This window comes from Callithrix jacchus, chromosome 4 (genome assembly GCF_049354715.1).
Source record: "Callithrix jacchus isolate 240 chromosome 4, calJac240_pri, whole genome shotgun sequence".
NCBI classification, from domain to species: Eukaryota; Metazoa; Chordata; class Mammalia; order Primates; family Cebidae; genus Callithrix; species Callithrix jacchus.
The window spans coordinates 26,870,442-26,892,756 of NC_133505.1; the positions used below are offsets into that span (position 1 = coordinate 26,870,442).

Sequence of the window (22,315 nt, forward strand, 5' to 3'; positions counted from 1 at the left end):
ATACCCAACACACACCCACAACACACTCAACACACATATTCAACACACACATACTACATACATACCCAACACACAACACATACACAACATACACCCAACACACAACAAACTCACCACTCACAAACATACCCCACATCCCAACATGCGCACTCCAATACACACACACACACCACACAGCAGGAACACAACATACACACACATATCCAACACACACATTACACCCAACACACACCTGCAACATACACATACACAATACACACACAACACACACATTTCCCAAAATACACAACACACAATATACTCAACAAACATAGCACACACACCCAATACACACATAACACATACATCCCCAACACACATAGTACCCACAATACACCCAACAAATACACACCATACTCAATAACACACACCCCAACACATAACACACAACACATATGAGACACACACAACACATACACGCAAGATTTCAAGACACACACAACCAACACACAGACAACATACAAACACAGATACAAGCTCCTGTTGGCCTTTCATGATGTTCAGGATAACACCTGTAAGCCATCCCAGCCTGATGAACAAAGCCTGCCACAGATTACTCCAGCCGGCTTCTCTCCACTTTCTCTCCCAACTCTCTCCAAAGATCATGCATTTAGGCACTATTTGAAATAAACTATCACTTGCAGTCAAAAGAATTTTCAGTGGAATATTTTGTGGTTGTGTTTATCTGTTCTGTAGGTGACAACAAAACATATACACACATACGCACATACATGTATGTACATATACACATACACACACATATGCACACATATACACACATACACATGCATATGCACACACATATACATACACATGGGCACGTATACATATACATGCATGCACACATACATATATACACATATGCAGGCATGTACACATACGTGCACACACATACACATATACACGCACATAAGAAGTTTAAAACATTTGTGTATGGAGAGACGGGGCTCTTGTTCAAGGGCAGGCTCTCTGCCCTTGCTACTTTGGAATGGAGGTAGGGTGAAGTTCCCACAGAATCTAGATGCCGATGCAGCAGACCTACTAGCTCACAGTTGGCATCTTGGTTACAACTCATCACAGCAGCTGTAATCCCCAATTTATATGTCGGTGACTGAATGAAGATTCTTCCAGGGCAGGGGGCACGTCTTCATCTGCATGGGTGGTCAGTGCAGAGTGTGAGCTGGGCTTGAAACCCTTATAATCTATACAGAACCAGGATCTGAGAGCTGTCCTATACCAGGGGATGGAATGGGGAGTGGCGTGGGGTCATGGTTCTTAGTAATTTGGGTGCGAACCTCCATAAGCCTGCATTTGCAAATAGCTCCTAAAAGTAACTTTTAGTAAGCTTCCAAAACACTTCAGGCAAAATGCTTTTTGGGCATGGGGGTGCTCCTTAAACCATTCCACAGCACTATGGACTCCTTGGAGACACTGAAGCAGGGGCCGGCATAGGGGAGATGGCTGGAATCTTGTGATGGAATTTACAGTCTTAGAAAGGCCTGGTTGTTCCCAAAATATCTTCCCCTACTAAACCTGTCATCACATGTGAAATCCTCCCTCTGGTTGTGGCTGTCAGCCCTGGCTATACCTTAGAATCACCTGCAAAGCTCAAGCTGGATGCTCGAAGCTTCCACCAAAGGTTTCAGTTCTATGGTCTGGGGTAGGGCCTGGCATCAGTTCTTTAAAAGCTCTCCAGATGATTCTAAGGGGTGGTCAGGATTGAGACCCCTCACTGACACGCCAGGAGCCACAAAGCAGCAGGTCCTCTTTATGCTTCTGACTGGCATTCATGAGATTGTTTCAAAAGAGTTACTGTTACTGAGCTGCCAATGGTACCTGCTTCCATTTTCATTTTAAAATAAGAAATGTATGCGGCAATTATTTCAAAATTGTCCCCTTAGAGCTTGCTACCTGTTAGTGCTGAGGAGTGAGCCCATGTGGCCCTCAGCAGAGGAAGGCTCAGATTTTGCCATTCAGTTTCCTGAGTACAGCCAGGTGGGTACTTCTGACAGCCACAGAATTTTTCTTTCTTTCCTCCCTCCCTCCCTCCCTCCCTCCCTCCCTCCCTCCCTCCCTCCCTCCCTCCCTCCCTCCCTCCCTCTCTCCCTCCCTCCTTCCCTCCCTCCCTCCCTTCCTTCTTTCTTTCTGACACCGGGGACTCATCTGGTCTTGAACTCCTGGCCTTAAGTGATCATCCTAGCTCAGCCTCCAGACATTATTCTTAATTTTAGTTTTATACGGATTAATTTACACACAAAATGGACATTGACTAAATAAATAGGGTATTTGAAGCACTGGCATTTAAATATACTTTCATGAAGAAAATAATGATTATGGTATTTTCTGATTATATTAAGTATTCCTCAAATATTTTACCAATTACATTCATTGAATTGAAACCCTTAAAGGACAACAGTCTCTGGTGTCTCACAAATCTTGTCTAGAAGAGAGAAAATATAGTGATTCTTTTGTCTAATTTCTTATCTGTTTATTAAACATAAAACTCAACAAAGGAGACATCTTCTTTCTTAACATTTTCAAATAGAAATTCCATTTGACCCAGCAATCCCATTACTGGGTATATATCCAAAAGACTATAAATCGTTCTACTACAAGGACACATGCACACGAATGTTCATTGCAGCACTGTTTACAATAGCAAAGACCTGGAATCAACCCAAATGCCCATCGATGATAGACTGGATTGGAAAAATGTGGCACATATACACCATGGAATATTATGCAGCAATCAGAAATGATGAGTTTGTGTCGTTTGTAGGGACATGGATGAATCTGGAGAACATCATTCTCAGCAAACTGACACAAGAACAGAAAATGAAACACCGCATATTCTCACCCATAGGCGGGTGATGGAAAATGAGAACACATGGACACAGGGAGGGGAGTACTAAACACTGGGGTCTACTGGGGGGAAAAGAGGAGGGCCAGTGGGAGGGGGAGGTGGGGAGGGATAGCCTGGGGAGAAATGCTAAATGTGGGTGAAGGGGAGAAAGGAAGCAAAACACACTGCCATGTGTGTACCTACGCAACTGTCATGCATGTTCTGCTCATGTACCCCAAAACCTAAAATGCAATAAAAAATTAAAAAAAAAAACATTTTCAGACAAAATGTAAACATTTTAGAGAATTGAGTTCATGATCCACTCTTGACGCCCTAAGGGTGATTCACTTCAACTTGCATTGTACCATTTGCTGTTTGCTCAAATCAAACACAGCATAATAGGTCATTTTAAGAATGGTTTGTCAATAAATTGTGCTTTCTCATGTGAAAGTGAGGCATGGTGGCTCACGCCTGAATCCCAGCACTTTGGGATGCAAAGGTGGAAGGATCACTTGAGCCTAGGAGTTGGCGACCAGCCTGGGCAACATAGCGAGACTACAAAAAATTGAAAACAAAACATTAGCCAGATGTGGTTGTAGCTACTCAGGAGGCTGAGGCAGGAGGATCACTTGAGCTCAGGAGTTTCAGGCTGCAGTGAGCTATGCTCGCGCCACTGTACTCTAGCCTGGATGACAGAACCAGATCCTGTCTTTAAAAAAAAAAAAAATGAAGCTGGGCACAGTGGCTCATACCTGTAATCCCAGCACTTGGATCACTTGAGGTCAGGAGTTTGAGACCAGCCTGGCCAACATGATGAAACCCCATCTCTGCTAAAAAATATTAAATTAGCTGGGTGTGGTGGCATGTGCCTATAGTCCCAGCTACTCAGGAGGCTGAGGTGGGAGAATGTCTTGAAGCCAGGAGGTGGAGGTTGCAGTGAACTGAGATCGCACCACTGTACTCCAGCCTGGGTGACAGAGTGAGACTCTGTCTCAAAAAAAAAGAAAAAAGAAAAAAGAAAAAATAAGGTGAAATTTGTCAGAATCAAAATGGAGTCACTTGGGTCAAACGTTGACAAAATGCAGCTGAGTAAGACACAGAAAACTCTGCCCAAACCAGACCACTGCAAAAATACACAAAAATATTTCTGCAAGAAAGTCTGCCCAGCAACTGCCTTGGACTGATGCCACACTTGTTATTGATCCGCATAACCAAGGATAATTGTTTCAACACAACTTATGTAACCCTCCTCATTTTACCTTTAAAAACACTTGTCTTCCCATGCCTCCCTCAATATGCCCATAGTTTGCTATGGCACACATATTCAGCACTGTGATGCCCATTCCTAAATAAACTCGTTGTCTTTGGAGAATCTTCCTGTTATTCAGGCTCACACTCATATAAAATTAAAGCATGTTAAATAGCACAAGCCACCCATTAAATGAGAAAAGAGAGAATGCATCAAACAAATCAGGGTCATCATTAATATTACATTCAAAACACTTTGTAAAACATCCTTCAACATAGTGATCTAAAATAAGACACTAACATTAAGATACTGTGTGCTCAATGGCATGTAAAAATAATACATTTTATTTTAAAGGTGATTTTCATATTATACATTATGTGAAAGAGGTTTGTAGGCCAAATACTTTTGGGAAACAGCATCTTTTTCTTTTTTCTTTTCTTTTTTTTTTTGAGATGGAGTCTCGCTGTCTGGGGTGCAATGGTGCGATCTCGGCTCACTGCAACCTCCACCTCCCAGGTTCAAGTGATTTTCCTGCCTTAGCCTCCCGAGTAGCTGGAATTACAGGTGCCTGCCACCGTGCCCAGCTAACTTTTGTATTTTTAGTAGAGATGGGGTTTCACCATGTTGGCCAGGCTGGTCTTATGTTCCTGACCTCGTGATCCACCTGCCTCAGCCTCCTAACAGCTTCTTTTCTTTAACTCGGTTATTGGACTCATGCAGTAACTTGTTAAACAGAGACTTTGGGTTCCCACCCAAAACCAGAAAACAGAGCATCCAAGAGAAATGCCAGGCCCCCTCTGTTTTTAATAAGCACCCCAGATGATTCTGATGATGAACCTGATGTGGGAAACACCCATCTTGTTAGAAAGCAGGTCCCCGGGGCAGAAAGAAGCCAGAATATCATGTTTGTTGGCAGGGGGAGGAATGGGCTGAGTAGAAGGAGGTCAGATCTGAGTGTAGTCCTACCCTGGAAGATCCTAGAAAGCTGGGGTAAAGGCAGGAAGAGCCAAAAGGGATGAACGGCGGATTGGGTGAGGCTTAAAGACGGAATGCAGTAGACCCAAATACTTATCTCTGATGTGCCTCCTGTTATGTAACCTTGGGAAAGTTACTGACCTCAGGTTCCTTGTCTTTATAATGGGGATTTTAAAAAAAAATCAATGTTCTCAGATTGCTGTAAGGATTAAATAAAATCATCTAGGCAAAGCATTTAAACCCAAAGCAGCTAAACATAAACTGAGAACCCCCAAAGAGGCAGAGAATGGTTCTGAAGAATGATTTGGGCTGTCCTTGACCTGTCTTAGTGAAATGATTATATTTTGTGAAACTTTCCTTTTCTTTTAGGGATGAACAATTTCTTCATAAATCCCACCAGTCTGGGATCCCATGTCATTTTACTTGGCTGGTCCTTCAATAATTAAACATTCTCTCTAAGCCTGGAAATTATTATTCTTTGAGGTGGTTAAGTTAGAGCATTTAGTGAATAAGGCTAGACAATGCTGTGTTTTTAACATAGTTTCTGCAAGATTTTCTCAGGGAAGATGAGTGCGCTAGAGAAAGGGGGTTTTATGTTGCCAGCCTCCATGAAGTGAGCAAAGATGCTAGGTGGGGGGTTGGGAGCTGCACATGCTGAGACCTTTGATTTAATTCTCACTGAAAGCAATCTTTTATTTAACATCTTTCCACAATGAAAATACAATTGTTAGGCTTACAAATTGGAGGTACAATTCTAAAGACCATAGAGTAACTCACTGGAAGCATACTAGCTGGTAATGAGATTAGAGGCTGAACTCTCAGACATCACCGGGAATAAAACATATATTCAAATGCCCTCCTGTATCTTTCAGGAAGCCAGGGATGGGCTCCCAGTGCAAATAGATGTTATGCAAATACAGTGTGCATATATTAGAGAAGTGATAAAAAATAGAAAGTAATCTTGAAACCTCCCTTTTCCTTAAAGAGATGTGGCTGTTTCTGAATTGCTCCCCTGCAAGGCCGCTTCTGCCTCCTCTCTGTGTGGCAGGCTTTGCAGAGGCTGAAGGGGAAGGCCTGGGAAGACACATGAAAATGAACCCCGCCTGGCTGCTGGGCCACCAGGGTGCTCAAGATGCAAACTGAACTGCAGCAATAAAGTCAAAAGGAGGGGAAAGAATGAAACGGCGATTTTCATCTTTATCCCCTGTGGTCAGACGTGGTTCCTCTCAGTCTATTGTTAGAGTTGATTGTGTTTCCCTATCTCTACTTGCCTTTCAGACACAATGCTCATGGCTGCTTAAAATAATTCGCATATTCCAGCAGCAATTCCTACAGCAGAATGATGCTGCATGGTGATAATTCTTTGTATCAGAAGAATGAAATTGGGAGTTGGGGACATTCCTGTTCATAAAGTTACATATCCATCGGTTCTCTCCTTGATGATTTTTTTCTCTCAGTCTATAGTCCGACTAAAATCCAGCGCAAGAAAGTTGTAAGTGAATTTTATAAGAAGAACATGAATCATCTGCTACAGCAAATCCAATGTGCCATTTAAAATTTACTAGAAAGGTCTAAAGCCAGTGCCTTTCAAATCGTGAACTCACCTGGGTTTGGTGGTGCAAGTCTGTAGTCCCGGTTACTCAGGAGGCTGAGGAAGGAGGATTGTTTGAGGCCAGGTGTGTGAGGCCACAGTGCACTCTCAACAGGTCTGGAAATAACCATCGCACTCCAGTCTGGGCAACACAGGGAGAACTTATCTCTAAAAAAATGTTTTTAGTATTATGAACTCAATCTGTAAGTGAGCTCATTACCATGGAGAAAGTTTCCTTTTAAATGGGTGAGGCGGGGAGCAGTGGCTCATGCCTGTAATCCCAGCACTTTGGGAGGCTGAAGCAGACGGATCACTGGAGCTTGGGAGTTTGAGAGCAGCCTGGCCAACACGATGAAACCCTGACTCTACTAAAAATACTAAAATTATCCAGGCGTGGTGGTGCATGCCTGTAATCCCAGCTAGTTGGGAGGCTGAGGCATGAGAATCACTGGGAGGCGGAGGTTGCAGTGAGCCGATATCATGCCACTGCATTCCAGCCTGGGTGACAAGGCAAGATTGAAAAAAAAAAAAGGTGAGAAAATGGGGAAAATAACAAATGGTCTGATGTCTAGGTGTGACCCCAAACCTTATTTTCCAGGTAGCATTCTCTAGAAGGGATAGAGGCCATGGCCACTTACTAAGTGTTAGGCGACACTGTGCAGACCTCAGTAACTATATAGGCTACTTTTGCACCAACCTATAAAAACTTCTTCTACTTGGAAATAAAACTGTGGTGGAATTAAAAATTGATGTGTGAACTTATCAGTGGTACCAGATGATCAGTTTCTAGAATATCGTGTTTCCTTTCCCGCAGTCCCTAAAGGACTGATGATTAATGATCTCTTAGACTAATAAATCGAAATTTGAAAAAGATAATAGAAACCCTGACCACTTAGTTACTTCCCAAAGCACTGAGTACTTGTTTATCTTTTTTTTTTTTTTTTTTTTGAGACAGAGTTGCTCTGTCACCCAGGTTGGAGTGTGTTGACACGATCTTGGCTCACTGCAACCTCTGCCTCCCAGGGTTCAAGCACTTCTCCTGCCTCAGCCTCCCGAGTAGCTGGGATTTTAGGTGCCCACGACCACCCCCAGCTAATTTTTGTATTTTTAGTAGAGATGGGGATTTCACCATGTTGGCCAGGCTGGTCTTGAACTCCTGACCTCAGGCCATCTACTCTCTTTGGCTTCTCAAAGTGCTGGGATTACAGGCATGAGCCACCACACCTGGCCTGTTTATCTTAATTTAAGAAACAGAGTACAGAAGAATTCTCTGCTCATATTGATGCTGCTCTTACTCTATTTGCTACCTGGTAATAAAAATATGTTGAAGGAATGAGTGAAGAAAGCATGGAAAAATGTGGGCAAAGAGGAACTTTTACAGGGAAAGAATATATTTTTGTTACACTTACAGAATATATTTTTATTACAGTTGGATAAATATATTTTTAAAAAATTCAAACTTAAAAACTACATGTAAAAAGCAACTGCTTAATTGGGTAGCCATTGGTTTTGCATCTGGATTTATAATTAGCAAACTGAAAAAAAAAAGACAACTTCCAGATCACCAGTAAAGTTACCAATGCATTCAGAAGTTTCATTTCCTTAGGAAGTGTGCTTGTTGATAACATGTTGTCTAGAAACTTTTTTTTTGATCAGCAAGAGTCTCACTCTGTCGCCCAGGCTGGAGTGCAGTGGCATGATCTCAGCTCACTACAACCTGTCTCCCGGGTTCAAGCGATTCTCCTGCCTCAGCCTCCTGAGTAGCTGGGATTACAGGTATGTGCCACAGCACCCAGTTAATTATTGTTCTTTTAGTTGAGATGGGGTTTCACCATGTTGGTCAGACTGGTCTTGAACTCCTGACCTCGTGATTTGCCCACCTTGGCCACCCAAAGTGCTGGGATTACAGGCATGATCCATGGCACCTGGCCAGAAACTTTGTTAAAGTGTTGTTTTCTGGTCATTTTGTTGTCCCAATGAATGGCCTGGGAGAATACCCACCAGGTACTGGGTTAAGAAGAGAGGATACCAAAGTCCCCCACACCTTTGCCTCCCTCCCTCCCACGCTCCCCAACTAAGAGAAACATGTGTTCATCCTTCCTCAGACAGAAGAGTTCCTGGAAATGCCTTTTGTTTGAAAACACTGTCTGTCCTAACCACTCAGAGCCAAGAACAGAGGACGAGTCCCGCTATTAAGGAGTAAACCTTGTGAAGCAGGCGGTGGTAGAAGACACTGTCTGCTTCCTGTACAGTGGAGAATCTGATTTGGGGTAATTTGGGATATGGGCAAATATGTTTACCCACCTTACTAAAATGTGTTTAACTTGATATTTATGTGAAACAGTTAAACGTTTGAGAACAGCCTGAATAATGTGTGGTGCCCTGTCTGTTTCCCTGTAGGTCTGTGATTTGAAGGAGGGTATTCCCAGATTTGGTGTCATTTTCCCCTGGCCAGTCTCCCTTCCTCTTTTCTTATACCTCATGAGGGAAAATGAACAGCCACAGCCAAAGGGAAGTGAAATCCATTGGCTATGCCCAGTTTCTGCCCAATATCCAGAGTTGTTAATGTCATTCATTTTTTTGGAAGCCTCTTCAAATCCTTTTTGGAATAAAAATAGTTATTATACATAATTGAGCAGTATGTGTACAGTTGCATTCTAGGAGGAATTACATTTCTTCTAATGTTGGACTCAAAAATCGTTGTAATTAATTCATTAGAAAATACTCTTTTCAATTCCATTTTCTCTCACTTTGAAAAATACAGTCTATGTGTCAAACCTATTTTCCTGAAAGGGGCCAGAAGCAGCAAAATTAACCACCAAGGGCTGTTTTCATTGAATATAAAGTTACAAAAAGGCCTCTGAAGACCAGACAGTGCTTCAACTATATGCGGGTGTGGTTATGGATGTGAAATACGTGAATAGCATGTGATTGCTGGCTGCATGCCCGAAGCATGCCCTCGCGGCTGCCTGGGTAGCCCAACTATCTCACAGGGATTGCCTTTAAGCAAAACCATCTGTCACTGCGGTCTGAAAGGCGTGGTGTGGGCTCTGCCACGGCAGCGACTTTGGGGTTGAGCCTGCCTCTGAAAGGCAGTGCACTGGCAAACTGAGAAATCTAACTTACTGTCAGACCGGGATTTGCTGACGCTGAACTTGGAGTGGAGTTCTAGAAGGAGTGTAATCAGCATCAAAAGAGATGCCAGTCTGCTGAACTTTAAAATAGGTTATTAACAAAAAGCAAAAGCTGCAGAGTAGTCTGCGATTGCATAGCTTCTAAACTATGGCTGTGGTTTAGCCTAGAGTTGCTCATCAGAACTAGCACTGGTTCCTAGAATATAAACAGGGGGACAGGAGTAGGAATAGCATAAAGATCCTCAAGCATAAACTTACACACACACACACACACACTCGCTCAGATAATATAAGCATTATAAGTAACTTTAATTATTTGTAAAATAAGTAAAAAGCAAATGTTCCAGTTATTCTTAGTTCTTCTTCACTCATTGGCCTAAATTGGATGTTTTTGGATAGCAGTCTGTATCTCCTTATACATGTATTTACTTATTTTTTAAATCTTGGTCTTGTACCTTCTGCTCAGCTAACTGAGGTCAGGTCGTTTTGAATGGTCTGAGTTAGAGAACCCTGGAAAAGAAACTTCAATTATTTTTCTGTCTGGATGAGTGTCAGAACAATTCATCCTAACAACTGCTACGAATGCACGTAATTCTGTAAAAGTTGCTCCTTGAATCAAGACCTGGGCATTCGTTCCATTGCCTTGAGCTTCTTTCTGGTTTCAGTTCACCAAACCCTTTTTGCTTGGGCAGAATTTAAGCCCCGTGGATGAGGTATACACAGTCATAAGACAATGAGTAGCAGAAATTTGACAATTAGCTAAAATATTTGGGAGGTGCAGACACCTAAGGTAAGTACTTGGGCTGCGCTTGGAAGCAAATAGTCTGGCTAACTAGAGAGAAGGAGAGAAGGGTAAAATAGAGGCTTTCATTGAAATACCCTTGTCTGTATTCAGCAAACCTGGGTGAAAATATAAATACACAAAAAAGCCAAAAGGGAATCAGGATGTGACTATTTGTTTTAGAAAGGAGGGTGACGTGGGACTCTAATGTTCTCTTGGCTTGTAGTAAGATCTCTTCAAACATCATCTTGATGTAAACTTTCCCCCAGTTACTTAGACTAGCCTTCAAGAAGAATTAAAATCGTGTCAGCAACACAAAGAGAAATAAACCAGGGTTTCCCATCCTGTATGGGAAAACTTCTTGTCTTGTATATCAGAGTAATGCTCTTGAGATTCTAACAGAAAGGCCACAGAGGGAGGGGACAAGAAGTTTGCCTGGAAAGAGAGGACAGGAAGAGCCTAAAGTCACCTGCAGGGTGTGGACGGGAACATGGTGGCAGGCACGAGGGACTTCGGAATGGCAGCCAGCATACACCACCACCTCATGGAAGCCAAGCCATGTCTGTGAATTGTGCATTGCAAGTGGTGAGAAGCTGCTTGTCCTGTCCTCATTGGGCCAGGACCTCCAAGAGTACCCACCTGTCCACACCTGTTTGTGGGTGAAGCTAAGTGGTGAAATATGCCATCTGCTACACATTCATGTCCATTCAAATAAATATATAGACATTTAGTCAAACCATATATTTCCAGGAGCCTGTCTACTCCATCAGGTAAGGGACAATGGCATTGAGCCTTGGCTTTCTGAACCAAGAGCTCTTGCTCACCTAGTCCTAAGTGGATGACCGTGTGATTAGATTGAGGCTGCAGAAAATGAACAAAATGCTGGACACATAGATATAAGCAGATACCAAATGAGGTAGACTCAATCCAAAACCGCCTCTGCAAGTCCTTGAATGAGACTAAAGGATCTCAATCCCCTTTTTACTCCCTCATAGAATAAAAGCATGACTGGGTACCAGTCTAGAAAGTCTCTCTGTTACATGATGCTACTCATGCAGATGCAGTCAGGACAACATCTCCGCCCTGCCGGGCATTCATGATTTTACAACCAACATTCACTATAGTTAAATGATCACAAAAGTCCTTTTCACTAAAGTCCTCATCAGTGAGAATGTTAAATGTTGCTGCTAAAGTTTAGTTGAATATCTATCTGGGGGCATTCGGGTGTAAAATTCAATATTCTGGACCTAATTTGCTGGGAGGGGCTGTTGTGTGTTTTGGTGAGTGGCGTGTGACAAGCCAGGGCTTCTCAGGAATAAAGGGGCTTTAAAAACAGCTGCTGCCTCACTCGTCATCATCCTGTGGATACGTCTATGAAGCTGTATTACAAGTTCATGGCTCTATGAATTCGTACTACATACAAGACACAGTGTTGATTGATTTTGGTTCTTTTTCTTGATCTTTGACTCAGTGAATAATAACCAGTTTGGGACTAATTTTAATGTGCTTGATAAAAAAATCATAGTCATGAATGCTTAAATAGTATCTGAGCCTTAATGTCACCGTGAGAATGTCAGTAGAAATAAGCTGGGCATGGTGGCTCACATCTGTAATCCCAGCACTTTGGGAGGCCGAGGCGGGTGAATCACGAGGTCAGGAGTTCAACGCCAGCCTGACCAACATGGTAAAAACCAGTCTCTACTAAAAATACAAAAATTAGCCAGGTGTGGTCCCGCACATCTGTAATTCCAGCTATGGTGCTGTGCACCTGTAATCCCAGCTACTTGGAAGGCTGAGGCAGGAGAAACGCTTGAACCTGGGAGGCGGAGGTTGCAGTGAGTCGAGATCATGCCACTGCACTCCAGCGTGGGTAACAGAGCGAGACTCTTGTCTCAAAAAAAAGAGAATGTCAGTAGAAATAAATGGTTTCTCAAGGCAGACACCAGGTCCTTGAAACCATGTTTAGATTATCTGTATATTAAAAGGAGTAGAAATGTAAATATTACCCTCTCTCTCCAACCTTTTCTTTGAAAATTTTTCAAATATTCAGAAAAGTTAATAGAATAGAACAGTATAATAAAGGCCTAAATCCCTTCTCTTAGATACAGCAATTATTCACGTTTTGCTATATATGCTTCCTAGATTTACCTACTGAATGGTTTACTTATGTATTGTGAAGCCAGTTGAAAGACAGTTTTTAACATCACAATACTTTGTTACTGAGTACTTCAGCATGCAAAGCCTAAAACAAGAACACTGCCATTGCAAAATACTTTTACTGCACTTAAAATAAACAAAGGCCGGGCCCAGCACTTTGGGAGGCTGAGGCGGGCGGATCACCTGAGGTCAGGAGTTTGAGACCAGCCTGCCCAACATGGTGAAACCCTGTCTCCAAAAAAAAAAAAAAAAAAAAGAAAAGAAAAGAAACAAAACTTCTGAGATATCATTTGCATCCTGTTTATATTTAAGTTTTCCCAGTGGTCTAAGAATTATTCTCTGTGCTTATGAGAGAGTTTCATTTTTATGTACTAGGAGTGACTTCATTGACAGTTGGCTTCACTCTGACGTCAGAAAGCAGTACTTGAGAGGCTAATCTAATACTGAAATTAGCATATTGGTAAATGCACCCCTAAAACCAGTTACTTGGGGGCATTTTATCTGATAACAAAGATTACCTGGCAGGATCACTAGAAATCTACGTTGGTGAACCGTCTGTATGTATAGCCATGTAGCCAACAATTAGCAAATGTTATTTTGAAATTTTCCCAGGTCCAAATCACCACGGAGCACTTTATGGCAGATGAGGCTGGGGTCTTGATGTTCCGCTGTTCATGCGGTAGGAGAGCTCCCAGTCTGCTGGAAATTTCCATTGCAGTCTCCTCATTTCATCACCAAATAGACTTAAGAGGTTCCTCAAATGTTGTTGTGAGGATTATCAGACCCAGATAGGAATTTCTACATGAAAAGATGTCCATCCTACAATCCCAGTGCTCAGATCTACTTTTAAAAGCACGTGGAGGCTGGGTGTGGTGGCTCATACCTGTAATCCCAGCACTTTAGGGGGCTGAGGCAGACAGATCACCTGAGGTCAGGAGTTCGAGACCAGCCTGACCAATATGGTAAAACCCCATCTCTACTAAAAACACAAAAATTAGCTGGGCCTGGTGGTGGGCATCTATAGTCCCAGCTACTTGGGAGGCTGAGGCAGGAGAATTGCTTGAACCCAGGGAGGGTTGCAGTAAGCCGAGATCATGCCACTGCACTCCAGCCAGACTCCGTTTCAGAAAAAAAAGCATGTGGGTACACCCTCAGCCAAGAAGACAGGATACCTGCACTGCCCCTGGGCTGAGAACACAACCTTCACCATTTGCTGCTCTCAGGACACAGCAGTCTACAGAACAGAAAGGGCCCTCCTCTCACAGAATTTACATGCTAGTGAGGAGACAGGTCATAATATCTGCATGCTGTACACTCCGAAGAAGCACAAAACACACTGAGACAGAATGATGGGCAGAGGACGGAGTGAGCTCTTCCAGGTGAGTGGCCAAAAAGGGCCTCTCTGAGTCGGTGGTGAATTCAAGCAGATATCAGGGAGGGAGCCATTTGGGAGGACGCAGGGCAGAGTTTCAGGCTGGTGCAGCAGCGACTACAAAGCGCTAGATATACCAGGGACCCGCAGGGCATATTTACGAGAAATGTACTAGAGAATACAGGAGTGTGAGGGATACGACGAAAGGCTGGGGGGACAGTGTGAGGCACAGGCCATGTAGAAGCCTTGCAGGTCAGGCTAAGGCTGCGGAGTTTAACTTTGAAGCATTAGAGGGAAGCCATTCGCAACCCACATTTAGTAACTGAATGGACTTTGATGGCCTGCTTATCTGTGGACCAATTTTCCTCTGCTCCTTTTTGCCTTCTACGTTTTCCCAGGCTTTAAATCCTAATTTATGCATTTTTTATTGTATGTATATTTTGGCAAGTCATCTTAAATCTTTTATGGAATCAAATAAGACACATCTGTATGTACATATTTATATCTATGTTTCTATCTATCCATGTAGTAAAAATTCAAAAGTTACATTACTTGTTTGCGGCTTATATTACTGGTTAATATGGAGACTGATGTCTGCTCAAAACAGAATCAGAACAAAGTTCAGGCGCAGAAATTTTATTTTTATTCAGAATATAAGAAAATGCTGAATAAAGTGTAGCAATGATCTCTTATTTAATCTAACCATATAAAGAGATTCCCATGTTTGTCGTGATGTAATAGACAGTGCCAGCATAAATATTATGGGCAAACATTATGTCACTATGTCTCAAGTCAATGTTGATTTCAAAATATTTCAGATTTGAACTTCAAACTTTCCTTATTTTTCCTACATAATTTCCACAAACAGGCTCACTAACTCTGCTCATGCTAGCCTATAGAAGGTAGGCTGAGTGAATGTCTCAATGAGTTAATAAATGTAAAACAAATAGTTTAGCTTCAACTCCCAAAATAATGTCAAATCACTTAACGTATGAATGCATTCACACCATTAGGGAAAATACAGTGGGTTGTGGAGGAGGTACAAACTGTCCATAGGCTGTTTCCTGAATAACCTCACAGCTTAAGTATTTATTTTAGGAATGTTTACTGGAATGCCAGTATGTGAAAAGCATAAAACTCCAGTGCCCCGCCCCACTCTGCCCCGATCCATAGGATTATTTAGTGCTGTGACTAATGCTAATCATCTTGAGTTTTCATCGATTCTTAGGAGTCTGGGTGTTCAAAAATGGCAACTTAAATTTAGCAAATAGCTCAGTGGCAGCTTAGGCCTTGAGTCACAAATTCCATCCTTAGAAAGCCAGCAGCATGAAACATAATTCACACTGGCAGGAACTTGCAGAAATGAGATAGTCAGGAATGAGGCTGGGACTGCTTTGGAATAGCTAGGCTGAGAAGGAATACACAGATAAAAGATTCATAGAGAATTCACACTGCGGAGAGTCTCGGTGATCATCTGTAGCCCCCCTTTCTTTGTATTTGAGGAACAGAGACAGGATGAGTATGAGTGATGGGCCGTGGCCACATAGATAGTTCAACTGCAGTGACAAAGGAGAAGTGACCTTGGAGATAATTCAAACAATAATTTGCTTAGACGAACTTTCAAATTACTGCACTAGTGCTTGTTCATTGCGTTAAATTTGGAAAACACAAAAAAATGCACAAGGAAAAATAAAAGTCAGTAATCCCACTCTTGAGAGATGATCACCATGAACACTTTAGTTTGACTCCTTTTAAGATGGTTCTGGTCTGGGATATGAATGAGCCTCCAGTAAAACCTAGACTTGATGATAGGTTGTGAAATTTTCCCCAATGTCCCATTGTTGGCCCTTCACAAGATCAAGGGACAGCATTGTTCCTGTGGGAAAACCAGTGTTGGTTCTTGTCTTTCATCCACTTATCCATTTGATAGCTATTTAGTGATCATTTATCATGTGTCGGGTAGTGTGCTAGGCAGTGTCAATACAAATAGGAATGAGTGAGTTCTAGTCCTTGTCTTCATGGAGATTACACTTCAGGCAGGAAAACACAACAAACACTCATTATGATTATGAACCAAGGCAGGCCACCAGGAGATGGTACAATTGTGTCTCTTGACATATCCCAGACCAAGCCAGGCCTATGCTAGGATCAGCCTTGCTGTTCAGCATGGCCGGCAGACTGTCGTGAGCTCTGGCAGCCTGTCAGAAATGCAGAATAGCAGGCTCTGCCCAGGCCTCCTTAATCAGAATTTACTTTGTAACAAGTTCCTGGGAAATTCACAGGCCCTGGAGGGTTTGAAAAGCCCTGGTCTAAAGCAAGAGTAGGGATGAGCAGCCCAGGGCAGGGGCAGGAGGCATTCCATGCTGAGGGCCTGTGAGCAGCTCCCCCGGGAAGGCACAGGGCCTTTGGAGACCATGAACACCAGTGTGCTGGAACCCTGGCCAGATCAGGAGGTGAATCTGCAGGAGCTGGGTCAAGCAGGGTCTTCATGTAGGGCTAGCCTGCCACCTGGGGCTTCTCCAGACCCTCTTGGAGGAGGCTTGTTTCCTCAATTGCTAAGGAACCAGGATCTCTTCCTGCCCCCTTGGGCTGTTGTGAGGATCAACTTGGTTACTGTATCTGAAAACATTCACAATTCTGAGGTCGCATTCCTTTGGTTTTGAAAAGAAACAGGAGAGTTGCAGTTTTTGTTGTTCTTGCTGTTTTTTGAGCCAGAGTCTAGCTCTGTCACCAGGCTGGAGTGCAGTGGCATGATCTTGGCTCACTGCAATCTCCACCTCCTGGGTTCGAGCGATTCTCCTGCCTCAGCCTCCCAAGTAGCTGGGACTACAAGACTACAGGCCTACAGGTGTGTGCCACCATGCCCAGCTAATTTTTGTATTTTCTGTTTGGTGAAACATGGGGTTTCCCCATGTTGGCCAGGATGGTCTCAATCTCTTGACCTTGTGATCCGCCTGCCTCAGCCTTCCAAAGTGCTGGGATTACAGGTGTGAGGCCAAGAGCTGCAGTTTTGCGGGATGTTCACTGAACTATCTTACTGTGTCTAGAACAACTGACCGGTGAGGCAGAACTGAACATGCAAATCATGGCGCTTTTATGAACAGCTTGTCAATCACATAAGGCTCCAAACTCTTCGCAAACACAGATAGGGATTAAAAAAAACCAAAACCCTCTTTAGCTCTCCCTTCAGGGGTTGGGTGGGGTGGAATGGGGGTTACATATAGTGGACCCTGTGGGGTTAGGGAACCCCAGGCCAGCATCTCCTCTCCCATCCCACACTCACTGCTCACTTCTGGCTCTAGAAGTTAATCTTATTTTTCAGACTCCGGGTAGCATGGGGCCGCCTATTGTGTTGTCAGCTGCCAGATGAATGGGTCACAGAGGGAAACCTGGAGGGATGCCTCCCTGCCTTTGCATTGTCTTCCTCTTCACTTTGAGGGCCAGGGAGAACAGATAGAACTTAATAAAAGAAAATCTAAATCCAAACAAAACCACCACCAAAGAAAATAAACAGGACACCCCAACACCCCTCAGAAGAAAGGCCTTGAGAGTTTCATAAAGTCTTCTCATTACCTTCTCGTATTAATCGGATTGAAGTATCTGGTTTCCAAAGCTCTTACCTACAACAGGGCTCCTCCTTGGCTACACCTTTGTAATTGTAAACCAGGCTTGGAAGATGGGCGGGTGACCCTGAGAGCTCCTCTTTGTTCTCCATCGGCAGATTCTATTATGTAACGTTCCCAGCTAATCAGCTGGATTTACAACCCGAAACCGCTCCGCCTCCTCTGTATCTGTTATTGACGTTTATATAACACAAGTCCTCAAAGGTGGCCCCGCACCCTTTCGGCATATATCATTTTATTTGTCCTCACAACAGTCATGGGCTTTTCATTTTTGTTTTAAATTCCCATTTCATGGAAAAGCAAATGGAGGAAAAGACACATCAAGTGAGCAGTTTAGACTACTCGATTGGACTTAATCAGTGGCTGGGTAGGACCAATAGTTAGAAGCAGTCAGAAGTTTTAATACTCACTTCAGAGATTCTTTGAGCATCATCATTATTTGAAATCATTTTTGTCTACTTAATATCTTTAAGAATTATATCATTTCTAAAGCTTTCTTCCACAAAGGGGCATTAGAGTTCTTCAATTTACTGCAAACATATCTTTTTTTAAAGAAGTCGGCCCTTATATTCAAGCTATAATACAAATTTTCTATTTTCTTTTCTTTTTTTTTTTTTTTGAGACAGTTTCACTCTTGTTGCCCAGGCTGGAGAGCAATGGCTCGATCTTGGCTCACCACAACCTTCGCCTCCCAGGTTCAAGTGATTCTCCTGCCTCAGCCTTCTGAGTATCTGGGATCACAGGTATGTGCCACCACGCCCGGCTAATTCTGTATTTTTAGTAGAGACAGGGATTCTCCAAGTTGGTCAGGCTGGTCTCGAACTCCCAACCTCAGGTGATTCACCCTCCTTGGCCTCCCAAAGTGCTGGGATTACAGGCATGAGCCCCCACGCCTGCCTATAAAACAAATTTTAAAATTACTGGCATTATACTGTAAAGCATGATGAAGAACATCTTATTTATTTATTTGAGACAGGGTCTCAACTCTTTCACCCATGCTGGAGTACAGTGGCACAACCTCGGCTCATTGCAACCTTCGCCTTCTGGGTTCAAGAGATTCTTGTGCCTCAGCCTCCCGAGTAGCTGGGATTACAGGCACCCTCCACCACGCTCGGGTTGTTTTTTTGTAGTTTTAGTAGAGACAGGGTTTCACCATTTTGGCCAGGCTGGTCTTGAACTCCTGACCTCAGGTGATCCACCCACCTTGTCCTCCCAAAGTACCGTGCCCGGCCATAAAATCTTATCTAAGTAAAAAGGGGATTTATATTTCACAGGGCAATAAATGCAGCAGATTTCTTATCTTTCCATATCTACAACCAATGATGATACTTTATAGGCTAATTTCTAAAGAGAAGCACTTTTCAAATGATAAAAGCCACGTTTTGTTCAGAAATACTACTGTTCACCGACCATGTAAGTTGTTTTACAGCAGATACCAGTTTGCCAGGCTCCAGATGGCAAAATCCTAAGTTGTGAGTTCAGTAGTGTCCAGCTAGTTGTTTTTCTGAGACCCAGCAACATGTACTATTGAGAGAGGACGCCGTGTTGCCGCCACTTCTCATAGCTGAGTCTGCTATGGTAGACCATTCATGTTCTTAAGATGCAAGTCTTAGCAAAAAGCCTCCCACAAATCCACTGGAGACCACAATGTTCTGTTTAATCCACTCTGTTGCTCCTTCAGTTGTATGGTTGATTTCAGGTGCTGCTTTATTTGCTCATTTCTTGGTCTTTTTGCTTTGTTTATGTCTTTTTTAATTTTCTTCCAGTCAGTCTGGAAGTCACTGCAGTTGCTTCAAGCTTCCCAACTTTTTTGGGAGCAAAAATTCTGCATACCAGCCATTCACACCACACATTCCAATCTGGGTAGCTACTGAATATTTTTCTTTCTTTTTTTTGAGATGGAGTCTCCTTCTGTTGCCCAGGCTGGAGTGCAGTGGCATGATCTGGGCTCACTGCAACCTCTGCCTCCCAGGTTCAAGCGATTATCCTGCCTCAGCCTCCTGAGTGTAGCTGGGATTACAGGCTCGCAGTAACACACCCAGCTAATTTTTGTATTTTTAGTAGAGATGGGCTTTCACCATGTTGGTCAGGCTGGTATCGAACACCTAACTTCGTGATCCACCCACCTCGGCCTCCCAAAGTGCTAGGATTACAGATGTGAGCCACCTCGCCCGGCGCTACTGAGTATTTTTCTGTAACACCATAGGGCCCGAACTGGGGTCAAATACTCAGTTCTACCGCGATGTCTTCTTGCATACTTAGTTAAATCCAACACTTCGTAACGGTCGTCACCACTTTCAAATTCTTGGGGACTGGGGTTAGAAGTCACCATGATACCACGGGTGGCCTATTTTGGGGTGGCCCCTGCCTGCCCTCCTCTTCCTGGCACTTTCAGAAAATAAGTAACAAAAAAATACCGAGAAGAAAATATGAATAGCCTTATTAAGCAAATGGGCTTGTCACCGGTGGAGGGTGTCCAGGTTCTCAGAGACTTGAACAAAGAATTGAACAAAACACACAAAGCAAGGAAGGAATGAAAGAGATTGATTGAAAATGAAAATACACTCCACAGTGTGGGAGCAGCCCGAGCATAGGGGCTCAAAGGCCCCCTTACAGAATTTTGGGGAGTTTAAATACCCCCTAGAGGATTCCATTGGTTACTTCGCTTACACCCTATGTAAATGGATAGGATAAAGTTAAGTCTTTTACAGCGTATGCCCTTTGGAGAGGATATTTTCCTGTTATAGCTGAAGTGTGAATTGGTCTTATGTTCCCGGCCTCCCAACCCTATTTTCCTGCCTCAGGCTCACTGCCCGATGTACACAGAAGCCAATACCATGGTACTGGCTTTTGAGAAAAGAAAGGCTTTATTGCAAGACCAGGTGGCAAGGAGAAAGGAGGCAGGTTCAAATCTTTCTCCCTGATTTGGGGTCTGGGGTAAGTTTTAATGAAGCAGAGGGCAAAGGAAAGGACGTAGGAATGTTGGCTTGGCAGGGTCTGTTTGAAGGCCTTCAAATTTGGCCATTTATGGTATGGTATGTTGAGGTGGATTTTAGTCCCTATCTTCTGGGCCCAGAGACCCTTCCCTTCTGAGAGTTCGCATTTTCGGGTTCCAGTCATGTCCCAGTCTCTTCGTTCCAAGGAGAGGAATAGTTGGTGCCGGGTGTTGATAGGTCAAATCTTTTTCTATTGTGCATGCCTAGGGCTTTGTGACTTAGAGTTTTTGGCTCTGCTATACCTGTAGGGTAGCTCAACATTTTGTTATAAACAGAGTAGGCCCATTTGGGCTAGTCCCGTCGTTACAAGAGCACTTATCCCCACCACCTAGAGTCAAGTGCTGCTGGCGCACTGGCTATGTACTTCCAGTTCCCACGGCCCCTGTTTCCATATACAAAATGACACAGGAAACATATGCGTTTATTTAATGAACAAGTGTATGGAAGAATACAGACAAAGAAAAGTCCCTCCTGGCGCTCTCCATCTTGACCTGTTCACTGCCCCAGACCAGGTGAAGAACTGTGAAGCTAGGCTATCTGCAAGTCACTGGCACAGTCATAACAAAAGCTGGTCATGGTGGTGGGGGACATCTGGGTCGGGAGTGACTCGAGGCAGGCCACCTGCCTTGGGCCTCCAACATTTCGGTGCTGCGCTGGGCTTTCAAGGCTTTTCAGAGCGCCGCGGGGGCGGGGACGGGGGTGGGGTGGGGTGAGGGGCTCTCCCACCCCTTCCTGCACGCTGTGAGGTCACTCGAGTCATTTCTGGAGCTTGTAATTCTTAAACAAGCGCCATTAAGTCTCTTCCCAGTAGGAACGGCCTCAGTAACGCGCAGCTGAGTCCGTTTTCAAGGCCGGCCGTTTCCCCAGGTCCACTCCCGAGGCCCCTCAAGAGCACCCACGGCGTCCGGCTCCCCAGGGAGCTCTTTCCCGGGAAACCTTCTTTTTGCCACTGTTATCTCCTCTCTTCCCACTTCTCCGAGGGCTGCCCAGCGGTCTGTCCGGCCGCAGTCCGGGCCTTGGCGCGGCTAAGGCACTAGCGGAATGCGCGGGAGGACGCAGGGCAGGGACGCGGGGCAAGGAGGGGACGCGGGGCACCAAGGGGCGCGGGGACGAGGGACACCGAGGGCCGGCCGGAGCCCAGGCCCTCCTCGGGGCGTGTGGGGGCGGCGCTCGGCCCGGCCTGCGCCCCCCGCCCAGACATTCGCGGCCCGCCTCCGGACCCCGGGCAGTTGCCATGCCCTCGCGGGCCGGGTGGGGCGCGCAGCTCTCAGCCCTGGGAAGTCCCCAGGATCGCGAAACGGAAAGAGAAAAAAGTCTGCGCCGAGAGCTTGGCCAGCAGGGCCCGCCCCGCCTCCCTTCCCGGCTGGTCCAGTCACCGACCTGCGGCTCCGGGGCTGCGAGGGAGGAGGCGCGGGGGCCGCTAAGCGCGAGGCGGGGGCGAGCGCTCGGGGCTCGGATCCGGGGGTTCCCGCGGCCGCAGCAGCAAGGGCTCTGCGGAGGCGGCGGGGGCGCGGCCGGCCAGACCTCTTCCCTTCCAGTGCTGCCCGCGGCGCCCG

General features: G+C 44.5%; 1 long non-coding RNA gene and 1 pseudogene across 2 annotated transcripts; one reads left to right on the top strand and one right to left on the bottom strand.

Moving 5' to 3' along the window:
- The first annotated feature begins 8,346 nt into the window (after window positions 1–8,346).
- Window positions 8,347–9,327, top strand: LOC103792312 (uncharacterized). The gene is made up of 3 exons (XR_618994.5): window positions 8,347–8,472; window positions 8,802–8,966; window positions 9,097–9,327. It is a non-coding gene; the product is annotated as an uncharacterized LOC103792312 (long non-coding RNA).
- A 783-nt stretch (window positions 9,328–10,110) lies between these two features.
- On the bottom strand, window positions 10,111–22,301 carry LOC103792313 (FUN14 domain-containing protein 1 pseudogene; annotated as a pseudogene). The gene is made up of 2 exons (XR_618995.6): window positions 17,761–22,301; window positions 10,111–10,340 (listed from the first exon to the last, which is right to left on the bottom strand). The product of XR_618995.6 is annotated as an FUN14 domain-containing protein 1 pseudogene (transcript).
- Between the last annotated feature and the right edge of the window lie 14 nt (window positions 22,302–22,315).